This window comes from Euprymna scolopes, chromosome 13 (assembly GCF_053919585.1).
Source record: "Euprymna scolopes isolate OS-2025 chromosome 13, ASM5391958v1, whole genome shotgun sequence".
Lineage (NCBI taxonomy): Eukaryota > Metazoa > Mollusca > Cephalopoda > Sepiida > Sepiolidae > Euprymna > Euprymna scolopes.
This window is the reverse complement of record NC_136494.1, coordinates 91,922,132-91,928,878: the sequence shown is the minus strand read 5'-3', so window position 1 is coordinate 91,928,878 and position 6,747 is coordinate 91,922,132.

The window sequence follows — 6,747 nt, the reverse complement described above, 5'->3', positions numbered from 1 at the left end:
GTAATTGTTCCAACTCATGTTTCCTGTGAACGTTAGACCAAGGAGTTTGAAAGATGGACTCTCAGATAAAGAGTCGTTGGCCATTGCTATGGGTGGTAGAGAGGGTTTCTTGTAATTATTGAATGAAACTAGTTTAGTCTTGGCAGCATTGAACGCGACCAACCACTTTTGTCCCCATTCCACTACAGATTGGAGGTCTTCCTCTAGTGTTTCTGCCATTTCTTTAGAAATGTGTTCATTCGTCTTCCTGTCGTGCCTGCCATAGAGTGTCGTGTCATCAGCATATATACCCATCTCAGAGGCAATGTTGTCGGGGAGGTCATTTATGAATATCAGGAACAATAGAGGTCCAAGGATAGAACCCTGGGGCACCCCCGCATTTATATCATATTGTTTAGATGTACGACCGTCGAGGACAACCTGGATTTTTCTCTTATCTAAGAAGGATTTAATTATGTTAAGTATTCTACCAGTGATACCGTATGATCTGATTTTGCTGAGGAGACCCTCATGCCATACCCTGTCAAAAGCCTTAGATATATCTAGAGCTACCGCTCTGCCCTCCCCCGCTTTGTCCAGTGAATGGTATATACGTTCAGAGATCACAGTTAGGATGTCTGCTGTGGAACGGGCTTGTCTAAATCCATATTGTTTGTCAGTCAGTAGTTTAGCATATGGTTAATTATGGTCTCAAATATTTTGGCAAAAAGTGGGAGGAGGCTAATGGGGCGATAATTTGATGGGTCTGTCCTTTCGCCAGAATTCTTGAATACTGGTACAACAGAAGCAGTTTTCCAACAGCCCGGAAAGCAAGCTTCATTAAGGCATTTGTTGTAGAGTTTGGAGAGAACTGGAGCTACTTCGGCTGAGCACTTTTTTAATAGCACAGCTGGGATAAGATCGGGTCCAAATGCTTTTGAGGTGTCAAGGTTTTTTATGATAGCATGCACCTGAGCAGGGGTGGTTTTCAGATCGTCTAGTGTGGCGTCTGTCCGCATAGGAAAGTCAGGTAGGGGGTGGTTGGAAGGGTCCAGTGTGGAGTTTGAGGCAAACCGACTGGCAAGCATGTTAGCCTTGTCAGTTGCTGAGGAGACAACCTCGTGATTGTTGGTTAGTGGGGGAATTGTTGATTGCCCATTATTTACTACACTGTTGTAGATTTTCCAGAAGTCTCGAGTTCCTAGTTTTTGTGCTTCGATGCGCTTTTTAGTGGTTTCCGTAAATTCTCTCTTAGCTGTCGCTATTTCTTTCTTAACATTATTTCTAGCTTCTATATTCTTCAGTCTGTTTGAACTGGACTGATGTCGGTTAAACCTACGGTATGCATGCTGCTTTTGAGCAATGGCAGTTGCACAAGTCGACGTAAACCATTGGGGAGAGTGGGGCTTACTATAAAATTTCCGCATGGGAACATGCGCTTCGATTGCAGTTTTGAACCAGTCAGTGGTCTCGTTTGCACATTGTTCAGCAGGAAGAGAGAAAATATTTTTCCATGGAGCATCTCTAATTAGTTCCCTGATAGCTTCCCAGTCAGCCTTATTATAATATCTCGTTGTTTTGAGCACTGGCTCTTCAGTTTTGGGTCTAGAGTTTAGGGCGATTTCAACCATTATCACTGCATGATCAGCGTTCCCAAGTGGGCTGTGGGCCTTCGTTATGCAGTCATCGGGAACTGTGGTCAAAACCAGATCTAGAAGTGATGCATGTTGTTCTTCCTGGTCAGGGAAACGGGTTGGAAACGTAACAATTTGTGATAGGGAGTGAGATATAGCGAAGCTATGGGTTGTGCTGCCCGCTGCATCTGTGTGAGTAGAGAATCCAAGCCAGTTTTTGTGGTGGACATTAAAGTCACCAAATACATGTATATATATATATATATATATATATATATATATATATTATATGAAATTGTTAGAGTTTTTAGTTTGGATCTAATGAGCAATTTATCTGGCATATTGTTCCACATTAGCTTATTTTTTGTTTTCTCTTCACCAACAAGAAAATGTATCTCTACTTATTTATAAAAGGCATTTTGTCTCGAGTTCCTTCCCTATGGAGTCCAAAACAGTTAGGCATGTTGCTTTTTTTTTTAATTTCACACAAATGTATATTGTATTTGGCAGTGTTCTTAGATAGGATTTGTATCGGGGTGCCTCTGGTAAGTATCAAAAATCAATAATCGAAGGCACAGTCCGATTTTGATCGAAGTTAATGCAATGTGTTGTAGATTAAGTCACTGTTGGGAGACATGTGAAGTCCCCCCCCCCGTTGCATTGTAGTGGGTCCTTGACTAAAGCAGGCAATCAGTCACTTTGATTGAAAAATGAATGATTTGACAGATTCCGGTGTTAATAAAGTATTGGAAATGTGAAAGATTCATTGATCCTAATTCAATCCAAGGCAACGCCAGGTCTCCCTGCTAGTTTATTCTTTTTATTTTTTAACAAATATGTCAAGTATGCCAGCTAAGAAAATCTGGAGTGAAGATATTTTCCTTACTCATCAAAATAGCTTCGCGTACGTTACCAGCCAGCACGCCCTTAATGAAACACAAGGACGGACATTTTACTTTTGAAAAAAAGAAAGGATCTTGCATGTGAAATTAATGAGAAATAATTCGACTTAAAAGATTTTTGCATCTTAACGTATTTTCTGAAATAGTCTGCCTGTTTATTCAAAGTTTATATATATTTATTAAACTATGCAACTTCAAACGCCTGTATGTGTTTGTTTCTCGTTTTTACATTAAATATATATTAATTAATTGTCTTCTACTAGTAATCGACTTACTTAAGCAAACTTTTTTTTAAAAAATCCTATTTCACGAAAAAATTCCGAAACTAATTTCCGTTTTTTCTTTAACCAGTCTGAATTTTTTGTAGTCTTGGAAAACACCGGCTATATATATATATATATATATATATATATATATATATATATATATATATATATATATATATATTTAAACAGTGTAGTATATCCGGATACGTAGACTTATTTACTTCTTTTTTCTTTATTCCATTTCCTACCAATTAAAATATTGTTCTGATGTTTTTGTCAGCCATGACAATCTCATTTAATCTGGTAAATGAAACAACCTGCCATTCATTTCCTTTTTGATTCATCCCGAGTAAATCTCCGTCTGGCACAAATAACTAAACGAACAAGAATTTATATTTTCAGAAGTTCCAATGGTTGGGAAAACATTTTCACGTTTTGGAAACTGCTTCAATTCAATCAAAATTCAAAAAGTTAAATAAACTAATCTGTATGATAAATGCATGGAGAGAATTTAATATCCGTACGTACGTTATCATACTCTGTCCCTTTTTAAAAAATGGAATCTGCCGATTACCATTATCAGAAACTCATGTCGATTGCCAAGAATTAGAACACAAAACTGTGAGGACTTCTTAGCCGCCTTGATAATCTTAGAGGCTTGCCTTATGCATCCAACTGTCTTATTTTTCTAAATGAAAGTAACTCACTGGTACCAAAGCTGAGCCCAGTCCTAAGAAGATATCTCATAGCTAATCAGTTGCCTTAATATCTTCAAGAAAGGAACATCTAGTCCTGTTCTTAGGAAACCAATTTCATCCAGTTCTTCATTGCTCAGCAATTATCTAAGATGCCCAACTCAATTCTTAGTTGTTAATCTAAAATCTGAGTGATGGAGTCTATGAATCCCTGAAATTTATTTTTTCCAAATCATAAGAATGTTGGATGTATACAAAATTTCACAGTTATCTATCTATCTATCTATCTATCTATCTCTCTCTATATATATGTATGTATGTATATATATATATATATGTATATATATATATATATATATATATATATATATATATATATATAATGCAATCATGAAAGGAAGACGAAAATTCATGATTAAAACGTTTAAAATAAAGTTAACGGGGTGAAAAGAAAAAACAAATGGGGGTGTCAGCTGACCGGTTTCGCCCTCGCTTTATCAAAGCTGTATCGAGGGATTTGAGGGAAACAAAGACACAAATGGGAATCGAAAATATATACAAATAAAAATAAGGTTGCGTTACGTTATGTATGGGGGAAAATATTGGGTGAAAGCGATTGAAATACAGCAACCTTATATTACTCGAAGATCCTAGAGACTAATCATGCTCAAACCTAAGAGGCACTCCTTCTGCTTACAGAGGTAAGGCCTTCTCAACCGAATGTGAACAGTATCCAAGATCTTTAAATAAAATAATGAGTGAGCACGACCCAGGATTGAAAAAGAATTCGTGCTAAAGTTCACTGCACAAGGCGGTGTTTTTATAAGGTGGTCAGTAATTGAACACCCCTATGTATTTGTAATTACGTCTGTTGTTTGGTATGTCCCATTTCTGATTTTGGTAGATACGTGTTGGACTCTTTCATCCCATCTTAATGTTGTTCGACCCACATTGTTGGTACTGCAACTACATTCAAAATTTTAAATTACATTATTATTATTATGATGGCGGAGTGGTAGAACATCTTTTTGAGAGGATGGCATTAACGTTCTCGGAGAGAAAATTAAGTCAATTTTGTACCTCTAAAAGAATCATGATATATATAATCAAGAAGTAAAAATGAAGTTTATAAGCCAAAAGCTTCTGTAAACTTAAAGCGAATATAGATACTAATATCTATATAGTAATCTCAACCAAATAAAAAAGCATAATACAAGCAAAATAGGAAATAGAGCTTGTCATAAAGACTGTAAATTATAATTTACAGGAATTTAATTTTCGACAGGATACTCAGAAAGAAATATTAAGAATTCCCTGATCCGCAGAGTTTCAAAGAATGCGTTCTTTTCACCAGAAGAAAGATATTAGCACATGATTATTACAGTGAAGCTATAAATTTGATAGTATTGGCATAAAATAAAACTTGTCATATATGCTAAGCAAATTAGTTAAAAGAGTTCATGAAATAGAGAAAAGAAATGAAAAAATACAAATGAAAGGATATGCAGTGGTTAGATATTTGCAAAAACGAAATTATCATAAGAATCAATGTTCTCATAAGAAGTAGTCGGATTTGTAATGTTAACAAAGGGATCCAAATTAAAAATCCAAAACGAGTGTAATCCAATTAATCTGAAGAAAAATCCTGTTTGCACGAGATCGAAGAAGAAAGATTTTTTTTTTCGTAGCGTTAATTTTTTTTATTTATTTTTTTTAATTAGAGATAGAGCAACGGGTGTAAAACTTCTATCACCAGCGAAAAATTTGTAATGACGGAAAAAGAATGTTTTCAAAGATTATAGGGAAGTGCAGAAAGATTGTGTCATCGTGATACAGATAGATTGTCTATGAAATAAATAGGTTATGGGTCAAAATAGCGCATAGCGGATCAAATGTGTAGTAGCAATGACTTTGAATTCAACGGAAGTGGAAGAGCTAGAAAACGTTATTTCGAAATAGGAAAAAGTGATCGAAAAATATTAACGTTACTATAAGCAGAATCTTAATAGCGATGCTATTATTATTAATAATATTGTTACTAGTGATAATAATAATAAGTAAATAAATGATGATAAAAGATAACACTAATGAAACACGATGATAATGATCTTAATAATAATAATAATAATAATAATAATAGTAACATATAAGCGAAACTTAGTTATAATAATAATGTTAGATACTTTTAAATAAATTATAAAGTTAGAAAGTATATAATTTAGTTATTAAATCTTATTTTTATAATATTGGAGAAAGTTTAGAAAATTATTTTAAGATTATAATTAAATATTGAATATAAAAAGAGGCTAAAACGTCTAAAGGAATTCAATGAATGAATGTCTACTTATCGATAACTAAAGTGATTAGTGAAGGGGGGGGGTAAAGAATAAAGAAATTAAATTGCAGAGAAGAATTAAGGGTAAATTTCTCGGAAAGTAAGGATATCGATGTTTTGTGAAATATGAGAATTATTTCCAATTAGTGATTAAGTTAAGTGATTTCAAAGTTGCTGTATTTGTATTTTGTCTTATGTTTGCATTGAAAAATTAGTTCGCTTATATAGTTATAAAGTGATCTTGTTTGTGTGGGTGTGGAACGGTCTCTACCAAACTACTCTGTCAATTCTTAGTCGCTTAGAACAGGACGCCTATGGAACTCGCTTCCATTTGCCTGCTTCCCAGCTGACTACAACTTGATTGTCTTCAAGTCCAACATAAACAAATTCTTGATGAACCGCCTGCTTAAGTAATCCAATTTACCAAATTTCTATTACAAACGATTACGACAATATTATCCAATTGACTACTGTACACTCTATAACCCTTATCCTCGAGTGGCCTCCGGGCCTTGATAAGTGGTGACTTCTATGTAAAAAAGAAAAAAAAAATTGATATATAAGGGATTTGGACCTGTTGCACAAATTCGGTTTGGTTTTTAGCCGGGAAAAATTAGAACTTGGCAGGCGTAAGTCGACTTAAAGTGTTCCTCTACGCATGTACAAATATGCATTTATACATTAAACTGCGTAAATTTTTTAAGTTTTGATATCAATTAGGTCATATGGTAACAAATACCGCTGGATAGCCAAATGTTTTGGCTTCAATTCTAGCTAATAACACCCAAATCGTTTTAACTATCACTATTATATACTAGCATGGGTGCCCGGCGTTGCCCGGGTGTTTGGAGGTGTGTGTTGAGCAAAAGGAAAAAGTAATAGTAGGAAGACAGGCTCGAACCTGTAACGTGAAGGAGGAATAGAACGTGATAAAAA